Raw genomic sequence first — 13,154 nt, forward strand, 5'->3', positions numbered from 1 at the left:
CACTCTCAGCCACTCGAGCTGAGAGCAGACTAACAATTAACCATTAAGTTTATTTATTTATTTATGTGTTTTTATATAGCGCAGACTTTACCCGAAGGCGTCAGAGCGCTTCACAATAGGAACAGTAATGATACATGAGGAGAAAATTACAAGTGAGCAAATTACAAAAGCAAACATTAAGTTACATGAGGCAAAAGTGACAATTGTGAGCAACAAAATACCTGAGGTAGCAAACGGTGCAATACAGGAGGAAAAAGTGACGTGTGCAGGTTAAAAGAGAAAACAAAGTACAATTAGAGGCATAATACTGCAATAAATGGCAGACACTCAAGCACAAAAACAAACGTTACGTAGGCAATGGTGGCACTTGTGCAAGTACCTAAAGCAAACAAAACGTGAGAGGTAGCAAACAGTGTGTTACAAGAGAAAAGTGGCGTGTGCATGACCACTCTCCAGGAAGTTCGGTGGAGCTGTCTCTTGGCACTTAGACCTTCCTGCGTGAAGCTGAAAAGATCCTCAAGTTAACCTACAAGGCGTCTTACTGCGTTCCTATATCTCATACCACCAATCTTTTACCGCAACAGCTGCGTTGGAAGAGAACCTAATAAAATAAAAACAACATTACAGTGACCTCCAGCTCCTCTAAACATTCCGTCCAACAACTCTTGGTCCACCCTCACTCCACTGGTTGGTAACGTGTATCAGGTGCTTGACCAGCTCAGCAACAAACCAAGCGGGATAACATAATCTACAGGAGTCGCAGAGGGGTCTCTAATCACTTTATGGGCTATGAGCGCGGTCCCGGCGGTGCTCAGTTCTAGTCTCATTCACCGTCAATGGTTCGCTCTTTGAGGAGAAGCCCAGGGCAACGGTACCAGCAGCTGCTGGCAGCACTCTCGGACCAGTCAGGTCAGGTGCATACATGCGTCGCATGCCACTCGAGTCCGGCGCAGCTAGCCTTTGCACATTTAAACTGGGCCACGGGCGGCCGCGGCACTGGAGGTCCATTGCGGCCGCGGCCGCCTTTATAATTTATTTGGGGACAACTGTGTTGTGTTCGTTCCCAAATAAATTATAAAGGCCGCCACGGCCGCAACGGACCTCCAGTCGGCCGCCTCAAAAATAGTGCCGCCCGGAACGGACCGCCCCCCTCGACCCCCCTAGCTACGCCAGAGGCCAAGATTGATGAGGTAAGGCCCAACGGGGCTGACCGTTGTGTACGGTCAGCCGCACTGCCGCCTGACAGGAGGAAGCGACAATATCATCTTGGCAAGAGGAGGGCCAGCCGCAGTGCACTTTATCCTGCCCGCTCATCACCCACATGGCTCATGAGATAGGTCGTCTAGGCCCCAGGTAGTTGCACTTCACCGCCGCACGGAGTTCATCCCCACTGCAGCCCAGCTGACACCTACCTGTTACGGCACATCAAAAGAAGGAGTTGAGTCTCCTGCAACTGATGCAACCCCAACTACAAGAAAGCTGTTCTGCTCACCAGCAAAAGCAAAAGAGTTGCAGCGCCATCCGGTAGTCAGCTGTGACACCGTTTGACACCGTATCGCACTCAGTATTACTGGACCGTCTGAGTATGAAGGGAATAACCGGGCCTGCCCATGAGTGGTTGGCTTCCTTCCTTAAGAACAGGAGATTTCAAGTGCATTGTCCACCATGTAAATCCAGTATAAGATGTCTTAGACAAGGGGTTCCACAGGGCTCAATTTTGAGCCCCACGTTATTCAATCTGTACATGGAACGCCTTGCCAAACTGGTGGAGTCATACGGTGTTGACATAGTCTCCTATGCAGACGATACACAACTGGTGATCAACTTGTCCCGTGATCCAGTTGTGGATGCTGAGAATTTCTCGGCCTGCTTGGTGGCACTTGATGGGTGGATGAAGCATAACTATCTCCGCCTCAATGGTAATAAGACGGAAGTTCTTATCGTTGGTCCCTGTCCCTCCATCTGGACATCTGCCTGGTGGCCCATAGAACTGGGATCTGTCCCTGCCCCGGTGGACACAGTTAAAAACCTTGGCATTCTTCTTGACTCCAATCTAGCCTACACTAATCATGTTGGTAATGTGGCCGGTAAATGCTATGGCATTTTGAAGGTCCTGAGGAAAATCCTGGACCTATTGCCCCCCAGCACCAGGAAAACAATGGTACATGCCTTGGTCACCTCCCATTTAGACTATGGGAACTCCCTACTCTGTGGACTCAGCAAAAAAGGCCTAGCACAGCTGCAACGCGTCCAGAACGCAGCTGCCAGGCTTGTCCTGAACCTCCCCAGGAGGGCATCTGCGAAACATGCATTACGTTCCCTACATTGGCTTCCAATAAAGGAACGAATTAAATTTAAAACTATGTGCATTACCCATCGTATAGCTCACAAAAAAGCTCCTCCATATCTCCAGGATTTGCTCCCAATCTATCGTCCTTCACGCCATCTTAGGTCAATGGGCAGCATGCTATTAGTGGTTCCGCGGATCCACAGAGCAAGGATGGGAGGACGGTCCTTTAGACACCTTGCCAGTAAAGACTGGAATGACCTACCCATCGAATTGAGGATGGAACCATCTGAAACAAGGTTCAGACAGAGGCTGAAAACCCATCTCTTCCCCAAAACATAATCAATACTGTTTCCCCTACTCCTGAGTTCATCCTCTGTGAGCTAAGCTGAAGAGATGTTTAGTGGGATTGTGCAACCAGGCGCTTAACAAATGCCATTAAATTAAATAAATTAAATTAAATTAACCTACCTGCTGGTGAGTCTTCCTTTAAAGCCACCTGCGGCCACCAGCTCCCAATAAAGGCCACATGCCTCCCCCGCAATGCTACCTTCTCAACGGTCACCAAACCTGCAGCACTAGGAAGTCTGTTGTGGCCTAGTTAAATATTGCAGCCCCAAATCAACAGCACTTGGACATCATGTACCCTGAACTGCTAAATGAAGGAATACAGACAGAGGCTGTCAGGGACAACCAGGACTGGTGCCTAATGCTATCACAAAGAAAACAGGAACTGTAGGTCTCCCTGTGCAGAGGAGACTGTCTTACCTCCTCAAAGGCCCTGCTAATCAGACGGCAACACCCTGAATGCCACAAACCCCTCTGTCTTCTCCTGCAGTCAAAGCATGCTGCAAGGAGCCAGGAACAGCAGTCACCAGGTCCAAGAGTGTGCTGTGCCAGTAGAAGAAAAACTGCCTACTCAGGCCCGACGTCGCTCACAGGAGAGACAGACTGGCACAAGGCCTAACAAAGTGGGACCTCAGAGAAGAATACCCGAGAATGCCTGAAAGAGTGGCCCTCTGCCACCACAAGTGAGAAGAGCAGGGTCACCCTCACAGACACAAAACAAATAATGTGAAAGGCTGGTTGCCCACCAAGTGCCAGCAAAAAAGATCCTGCACATGCTCAGCCCTCCCTGGAGAAAAGAGAGGAGTAGACAGGCCCACAGTGCAGGAGCGAGAGCCTCTACATTTCGAATGCACCAGCAAAACTCCACAGATAGGCAGAGACAATCAAGGGAGTGCCCCAATACTGTCTTAAGTCTGCGTCGTACATCGGCCCATTACAGGCAGGAGGAGAGTTGCACGTCCCCAAGTGCCAAGCTGCCACCACAGCAACATGAAGTGAACGTGGCCTGATGACAGCTCATGAAAGAAGAGAAGAGTGGCAATCCTGTCACCCTCAAGAACCGGACAAACACAGGTGCTTTAGAGAGAAAAACAAGGGGATAAGAACAAGGACTTTTAGCTAAAGATCCCTCAACATTTTGCTTTTCCTCTAGAAATTTTTCCTGGCATGGTGTTGCCAACTTAGATGCTTTGGGCACTTCACCACTGCTGATTAGTGTCAAAGTGCAAGTGCTCCCTGTGTAAAGTGTAATGGTAATTGGTTGTCCATGATTGGTATGTTTGCCTTACTAGTAAAGTCCCTAGTATATATTTATATTTATATATTTATTCATTTGTAGAGCGCATGGTTACACCAACGGTGTGTCCCCGCACTAAGGCATGGATAGAGAAGAGGTTTTAAGGAGGTGGGTACTCTTGTATTTTATTCTATACGCTGGAGAATAGCCAGGTCTTTAGCTGTTTGCGGAACACTTTTTCGTTAGGTTCCATTCTTAAGGTTCTTGACAGGGAGTTCCAGGTTTTTGCCACCAGGAAACTGAAGGGGCGTGCTCCGGAGCGGGCTTTGAAAATTCTGGGTATTTTTACCAGTGCCTGGTCAGTAGATCTTAGGGTACGTCCAGGGGCATATTTTGTCAGCAAAGGTTGCAGGTATATAGGGCTTTTTTGCGCTAATATGCGGTGGCAGTAGTACATTGCCTTGAATTTGGCTCTTTTCTCTACCGGTAGCCAATGGAGTGTTTCCAAGGCCTTCCTGGTGTTCGTATTCCTTGGGAGGCTGAGCACCCACAGCCGCATTCTGCACGCGTTGTAGCTTGGCTAAGCCTGTTTTAGAGGCCCCAAGGTATAGAACATTTCCGTAGTCCAGTTGTGAAGTAACAACTGCATGGACTATGATTTTTCTAGTTTGAGCTGGAAGTAGGTCTATGACTTTCTTGAGGGTTTTCATGATGCCATAGCATTTCCCGGTAACCTTCTGTATTTGGTTATCGAAGGATAATTTATGGTCCAGCCATATGCCTAAGTTCTTTACCTCCTGTTTGGGATTTGGGACTTGTCCTAGTGCTTCCGGCCACCACGCAGAGGACCAGATGGTAGGTGTCTTTCCTACAACTAATACCTCCTTTTTATCCCCGTTTAATCGGAGGCAGTGGTTTGACGTCCAGTCAGCTACTTCCTTAAGACAGTTACCAAAGCTGGCAGCTGCCTGACTTTTGGTTTGGGATAGTTTAACAATGAGTTGCGTGTCATCCACATAGGATACTATCGCCACTTCATGCTTCTCCACACATTCCGCCAGTGGTCCCACATACAGGTTAAAAAGTGTGGGGCTCAGGACAGATTCTTGGGGGACTCCTTGGGGCAAGGGGTAGCTATTTGACAGGTGTGTTTTCTGGGCCACTTGGAAGCTGCGTTCGTCTAGAAATGAAGCCAGCCATTTAAGGGCTGTCTTTCTGATGCCGCAGGACTTCAGTCTCTGAAGCAGCATAGGATGTGAGACGGTGTCAAATGCCGCACTGAGATCTAGTAGGATCAGTGCGGCTGTTTGACCTTCGTCTACATGCTGCCTCAGGGCCTCCGTTGCCATTAGCAGTGCCGATTCAGTAGAGTGTGACGTTCTGAATCCTGACTGCGAAGGGTGTAGTAGATCATTGGTGTCTATATGCTCCACTAATTGTTTATTGATAATTTTCTCTGCAATTTTTGCCATCAAAGGAAGTAGTGAGATCGGGCGCAGATTATCCAGCCTAGTGTAGTCAAGGGTGGATTTTTTCTTCAGCGGCCTCACAATTGCTAGCTTCCATTTTAGTGGGACTACACCTGTTTCGAAAGAGTGTGCAATGAGTTCTTTGATATAGGGTTGGATAATTTCCAGCCCTTCTATAATTTTCTCAGGTCGTGCTGGGTCTCTTGGAGAGCCTGATTTTATTCCTTTTATTATGGCATTTAGTTCCAGGCTTTCTGGCATCTTAAAGCTCTCTAGAGGGGAAATGATCTGTGCTACAGGTGTATCATTTTGTTTGGTAGTCCCTAGTCTTGCCTCCGCTGGGAAGGTTTGGTATATTTTTGTTACTTTATTAGAGAAAAACTCGGCTATCTCATTACAGCTTTCTTTGGTGTCTGGAATGTCAGCTGTTTTTTTCTTTCTGTGTTTTGAGAGATTTTAGGATGGAGAACAGCTCTTTGTGCGAGTTATTCGCAGTCTCTATTCTGAGCGTGTTGAATTCTTGTCTAACTTTTTTTATAAGTGTGTGGTAGTTTTTAAGAACTTTTTTGTACTCCTCCTTAGCTTTGTCGCAGTAATCTTTCCTCCACGTTCTTTCTGCTTTTTTGGATATTTTCCTTGCAGTCCTTAGTTCTTCATTGTACCAAGGTGCGGTTATTTTAGGCCTTTTTGGGACTCTCGTGCTCCAGGGTGCTACTTCATCGAGGGCGTTTGTAATCCAGCTCTCTAGCTGGTTATTAGCTAGGTTTATATCCTGGTCTAGTATGGGCTTCTGTTTCATGAGAGTACTCGAAAAAGAGGTAGAGTTAAATTTTGCCCATTTTATGGTAGTAATGGGTTTGGTACATTCCTGTGCTTCCTTTTTCTCGGACGGTAGGGTAAAAGGAATTAGGTAGTGGTCCGACCATGGGAGTGGGTGTGGTGTTCCCACTTCCACCTCAGGGTAGTTGGTAAAAAGTGGGTCTAGGATATGACCCCCTTGGTGAGTTTGGGATTTTCCCTTCTGTGTCAGTTTTAATGCGAGAAGGTCTTTACAGATTGTATTACTGTCTTTATCATCTACTTTGTCAAAGTGCATATTTAGGTCCCCTAGCACGAAAAATTTACTATATCTCAGTGCTGGGTGTACAACTTTATCCCCCAGACTGGTTGAGAAAGTAGTAGCTAGTCCTGGTGGACGGTAGATGAGGAACCCTGTGATAATTGTGTCATCAGTTATTGTTAGCGTAAAGAAGAGGGCCTCACAACTCTCTAGTTCAGTTTGTTGGATTTCACTTTTTATAGTCTCCTTATGGATTATGGCGATTCCCCCTCCTCTCTGATCTATCCTGTCTTGCCTGACTATGTCATAGCCATTTGAGATGGCGTCTATCACATCGGGTGTTGAGGCGTCATTAAGCCACGTTTCGGTCAGAAACAAGGCATCCAGTTTACTCTCTTCTAGTAGGTCGTGGATTTCATACTTGTGTTTGGCCATAGATCTGCAGTTTAGAAGTGCTAACTGTATTTTTGGTTTGGCCGTGGGGTGTGCTTGGCAGTTGAAAGAGGTATAGCAGTGCCTGCATGTGGTTTCCCCTAAATCAAGTTTCAGGGTATGTCTGCATTCCATGTCACTCGAATGGTTCCAGCTTAATAAGGCCTCTTTGGAGTATTTTACCCGTATCAGAGTTTTCGCTGGACCAGGGTGTATAGCCCCTGTCCCAGGCCGGCCGCGGACGGGCTTGCCTTTGGGGCGCCTTCGGCGCGCCATTGGCGCGCCCGCTGCGCGCGTCCGCTGCGCGTTGTAAAGATCATCGGGTTAAATGGGGTGTTGCCAGAGAAGGTACACCCCCTCCTCCCCTCTTGCCCGGAAGTGCTCCGCGCTCCGCTCCTCCCTCCACAACAATCGGGAAACTCCCGTGGTGGACCGGGGAGGCGCGGGGAGCCTGGGTGTCCAAGGGTGCAGGAGGACAATGGGTGAGTGGTAATAACAATTGTGAAAGTGCGCCGCCGCTAAATCGGGCCAAAGCGCCCAGTGCAATTTTTAAAAAGACAATTCTGTCCAGTTACAGGTAACAGATTTTAGGTAAAACAAATTGTTTTAAAATAAGGTGGTCAGGTACCGATTCCGAACTTGCTCTCCCTGTGCCTGCCTCCGCTGTGTGATCGCAGAGTAGCCGGTTTTGTAGAGCGCTGTCAGAGAAGGTCCGCCCCCTCCTCCCCTCTTGCCCGGAAGTTCTCCGCGCTCCGCTCCTCCCTCCCCAACAATCGGGAAACTCCCGTGGTGGACCGGGGAGCCTGGGTGTCCAAGGGTGCGGGAGGACAATGGGTGAGTGGTAATAACAATTGTGAAAGTGCGCCGCCGCTAAATCGGGCCAAAGCGCCCAGTGCAATTTTTAAAAAGACAGTTCTGTCCAGTTACAGGTAACAGATTTTAGGTAAAACAAATTGTTTCAAAATAAGGTGGTCAGGTACTGATTCCGAACTTGCTCTCCCTGTGCCTGCCTCCGCTGTGTGATGGCAGAGTAGCTGGTTTTGTAGAGCGCTGTCAGAGAAGGTCCGCCCCTCCTCCCCTCTTGCCCGGAAGTGCTCCGCGCTCCACTCCTCCCTCCACAACAATCGGGAAACTCCCGTGGTGGACCGGGGAGGCGCGGGGAGCCTGGGTGTCCAAGGGTGCAGGAGGACAATGGGTGAGTGGTAATAACAATTGTGAAAGTGCGGCGCCGCTAAATCGGGCCAATGCGCCAAGTGCAAATTTTTAAAAAGACAATTCTGTCCAGTTACAGGTAACAGATTTTAGGTAAAACAAATTGTTTTAAAATTAGGTGGTCAGGTACCGATTCCGAACTTGCTCTCCCTGTGCCTGCCTCCGCTGTGTGATTGCAGAGTAGCCGGTTTTGTAGAGCGCTGTCAGAGAAGGTCCGCCCCCTCCTCCCCTCTTGCCCGGAAGTGCTCCGCGCTCCGTTCCTCCCTCCCCAACAATCGGGAAACTCCCGTATTGGACCGGGGAGGCGCGGGGAGCCTGGGTGTCCAAGGGTGCAGGAGGACAATGGGTGAGTGGTAATAACAATTGTGAAAGTGCGCCGCCGCTAAATCGGGCCAAAGCGCCCAGTGCAATTTTTAAAAAGACAATTCTGTCCAGTTACAGGTAACAGATTTTAGGTAAAACAAATTGTTTCAAAATAAGGTGGTCAGGTACCGATTCCGAACTTGCTCTCCCTGTGCCTGCCTCCGCTGTGTGATGGCAGAGTAGCTGGTTTTGTAGAGCGAAGTCAGAGAAGGTCCGCCCCCTCCTCCCCTCTTGCCCGGAAGTGCTCCGCGCTCCACTCCTCCCTCCACAACAATCGGGAAACTCCTGTGGTGGACCGGGGAGGCGCGGGGAGCCTGGGTGTCCAAGGGTGCAGGAGGACAATGGGTGAGTGGTAATAACAATTGTGAAAGTGCGCAGCCGCTAAATCGGGCTAAAGCGCCCAGTGCAATTTTTAAAAAGACAATTCTGTCCAGTTACAGGTAACAGATTTTAGGTAAAACAAATTGTTTTAAAATAAGGTGGTCAGGTACCGATTCCGAACTTGCTCTCCCTGTGCCTGCCTCCGCTGTGTGATCGCAGAGTAGCCGGTTTTGTAGAGCGCTGTCAGAGAAGGTCCGCCCCCTCCTCCCCTCTTGCCCGGAAGTTCTCCGCGCTCCGCTCCTCCCTCCCCAACAATCGGGAAACTCCCGTGGTGGACCGGGGAGCCTGGGTGTCCAAGGGTGCAGGAGGACAATGGGTGAGTGGTAATAACAATTGTGAAAGTGCGCCGCCGCTAAATCGGGCTAAAGCGCCAAGTGCAATTTTTAAAAAGACAGTTTTGTCCAGTTACAGGTAACAGATTTTAGGTAAAACAAATTGTTTCAAAATAAGGTGGTCAGGTACCGATTCCGAACTTGCTCTCCCTGTGCCTGCCTCCGCTGTGTGATAGCAGAGTAGCTGGTTTTGTAGAGCGCTGTCAGAGAAGGTCCGCCCCTCCTCCCCTCTTGCCCGGAAGTGCTCCGCGCTCCACTCCTCCCTCCACAACAATCGGGAAACTCCCGTGGTGGACCGGGGAGGCGCTGGGAGCCTGGGTGTCCAAGGGTGCAGGAGGACAATGGGTGAGTGGTAATAACAATTGTGAAAGTGCGGCGCCGCTAAATCGGGCCAATGCGCCCAGTGCAAATTTTTAAAAAGACAATTCTGTCCAGTTACAGGTAACAGATTTTAGGTAAAACAAATTGTTTTAAAATAAGGTGGTCAGGTACCGATTCCGAACTTGCTCTCCCTGTGCCTGTAAAGTGCACTATGTGTGCCAGGGCTGGTAATGCAAATGCTACTAGTGGCCGGCAGCACTAATTGTTCTACCCACACAAGTAGCCTTAAAGATAGAACTCAAACCTGCCACTGCAGTGCCTGCACGCAGTTTGTTAAACTGTCATGTTGTCCTGACAAGTGCACCCACTTGCCAGGCCTTACCTTTCCCTTTCTATGCACATCGGACACCCCTATGGTAGGTCCAAAGTACCCCCTGGGCAGGTTGCAGTGTATGTGAAATGTAGGACATATACTGAGGTGTGTACCATGTACTGACAGTGAAATACTCTCCATTTAATTTTTCACTGTTGAAAGGCTACCTTGCCCATAGGACAGAATGGGGAGGCTGTGTAATATGTTTTCCAGCCTATCTTCCCAAAGGCATAGGATGGAGAGGTGAGGTTTAGTGTGCCTGAACTCACAATTCAATAACACATCTTTTTGTGAAGGTGGTTTTTGCATTGTGTTTAGAAACCACTCTTTAAGAAGTGGCTGCGTTTTGTGCTCTAACATTTCTGTGTGTCTCTGCCTGGTTGTGGATTGCCTGTCTGGATCTGAAAGTGATACGATCTGGGGAATGTCTTGAGCCAGGGGAGGAGGTGAGACAGCAACAGGATGATCTACATCTGGAGTGTAGGGGGAAGGAGTAGCCCCTGGAGGCGAAGAGGCCTGGGTAGCTCCCATAAAACAATGGCTCCATCTCCTGCTGAGTGATTAAGGATCCAGACCCCCACTAATCAAAGGAAGAAGGTGTCAGTGGCAGCGAGACACCCAGAACTGATTTGGACAGGGGTCAGTGCCCCCCTCAACGCAAAGACTTCAAATACATTTAGGGGTATAACTATGAGAGCTGAAGCCCCTGAACATTGGAATTGGATTGATCAAGACTGAAAAAGATTGAAATTACTTCGTGGTCAAGAGGAACCTCTGCCAAGGAAGACACAGCTGAAGAGACTGAAGGAAAGGACTGACCCTTGCTGTGTGTTCTGGGGCTGGCCTACAGTTTGCAGCTTTAACCAAGGAGAGGCTAAGGGGCCCTGCTGTGTGCTGTGTCCCCCTGCTCGAAAGGACTTTGCTGTGTGCTCTGTCCTGAAGTAACTTTTCACCAAGGGCCTGAGGAGAGCTGGCTCCCTGTTGTGGAAACTCAGGAACACAAATGTTTCCAACTGTGTCTCAGGGACGCTGTGTGCGAATGCTTTTTGAAGCCTGAGACCCTCGTAAGAATTGCCCTGTGATCATGGGCACCTTGAGTCCAAGCGAGTCTCAGCGACGCTGTGTGCTTGTGCTTTGTGCAGCCTGAGACCTTCATGAGGATTGCCCTGCTATCATGCACACCCGGAACTCAAGTGAGTCTCAGCGACATTGTCTGCATATGCTCCTTGCAGCCTGAGACCGATGTGAGGATTGCCCTGTAATCGTGCACACCCGAAGCTAAAGTGAGTCTCAGCGACGCTGTGTGCGTTTTCCCAGTTGCAGGCTGAGATTTTCGTCATCACCAGCAGCCTGGACCGGCATCCCCAGAGGAGCTGTGCCGCCGGCCCGAGCTCGCCGTTGCCAGAGTGGGACCTCAACCCAACCCCGTTGGGGAAGGGCCTGGGTCTTATTGCCTGGAATCCACAAAGTGGCATCGGAGGCCCAAGTCGTGGGAAGAGGAGAGGAGAGCGAGGTCGCAACCCCCAGGTAACATGGTTCGCCGCCTGGGGTTGGGTGCGGGCCAAGAGGGAGTCGCTCTCGGCCACTCCCATTCTTGCAGCGCAAGTCTCTGCTTCAGCTCGTATCGCGGCCCGTACTTGCTAAGGAGTGGCAGTATTGAGGCCGGAGTGCGGAGCTGCACCTTGATTTACACCATACCTGTGTTGGGGGCATCTGTTGGCGGAAACTGACCGCGAGTGGCGAAGAGACTGTCTAAAGCACTGTGATCGGTGCTAGAGTGTATTACGCATTGCATTATTTCTGCAGTATGAACTACCTGATTGTTGCATTACGCATTGCATTATTTCTGCATTATGACCTACCTGATTGTTGCATTACACATTGCATTAGTTCTGCATTACGACCTGCCCGATTGTTTCATTACGCATTGCATTATTTCTGTATTCTGAACTGCCTGATTGTTGCATTACGCATTGAACTATTTTTGCATAAAGAACTACCTGATTGTTGCATTACGCATTGCATTCATTTGCATAACGAACTGCCTGATTGTTGCATTACGCGTTGCATTATTTTGGAATTACGAACTGCTTGATTGTTGGATAACGACCTGCATTATTTTTACATTGCGAAGTGCCTGATTCTTGCATTACGAATTGCATAGCATTGCATTAGGACTGCAGTGGAACATGTAGAACATCTAGAATTGCTCATTAATATCGCCAGAACCTACAAGGGCTGGCTGGCCTAATAACCGTCCAGGAGGAATATTACAAATACCCATATGTTTGATTTAAATTTTGTGGTCTCATCGTACATCTTTTTATATAAATGTATACTTGTTTTTATGAAACTCGTGTGGAGTCCATTTGTGGTGGCATCATTGGGTTACTGAGAGCGTGGTTGGAAATGCTTTACACACTTGCCTTGAAGATAAGCCTGGCTGCTCGTGCCAAGCTACCGAGGGGGTGAGCAGGGGCTATATGAGAAGGTGTCCTTCCTTTCCCTGACGTGGAAGCAAGGGTGCCTATTTGGCCTAAGGTCCCTACCTCAGCCAACTAGCGGCCCCCAGTTCTAACAGCACCACTAAAAGATAAGAGTGCAACTGCAGACACAAGACAGCCACCAAGGTGGAGCAACGCCCCTAAAGACAGCTCAGTGGAATAACTAATTGTGAGCCCCTCCAAGCATGAACTGCGTCCCTACTCTTTCCAGTGCAACCATCAATTCCCGAGTGTCAGCAATCCAAGTCAGACGGCATCCCGGCTCGTGACCGCAGATGCCAAGGGTGAAGAAGAGCCTCAGCAAAGACACAGAGTTACGTGGCTGTGAACTCCCTCCAGTCATCCTCACTCCAGGCGAATCACCACCTCCTCTCATCCAGGTGCTTTACGTGGCTTTACCTGGCTGCGCTTAAAGTGCCCTCCATCAGACAGCTAAAGAAAGTAAGGCCCGGAGTAAGAGTGTAATGGCTTGTATGTGTCAACTTTGGAGCTGTGGAACCAGTTTTGAGTCTCGGCATCGACTCAACATCCTGTGATTCTGGGCATATCACTTAATCTCCACATGCCTACAAAAAAAATGCATGTGTCATTGTGTAATCTAACTGGTGCTCAAATAAAGTGCTCCAATACCTTCGAATCGTTTGCGCTGTCGATAATAAAAAATAGAGGAAGTGATTTTCCATAAGGGTTGTGGTGACACTATGTGGATGGTGACAGGCATGTAAGTAATCAGCGCAGCTGCTTGAGGGTTCATTACACATAAATAATGTTCCAAAAAAGCACAGATTCAGATTCAAAAACCTACATGCAGTCGCAAAAATACATTGATTACAAA

Source organism: Lissotriton vulgaris, unplaced genomic scaffold (assembly GCF_964263255.1).
Source record: "Lissotriton vulgaris unplaced genomic scaffold, aLisVul1.2 SCAFFOLD_290, whole genome shotgun sequence".
NCBI classification, from domain to species: Eukaryota; Metazoa; Chordata; class Amphibia; order Caudata; family Salamandridae; genus Lissotriton; species Lissotriton vulgaris.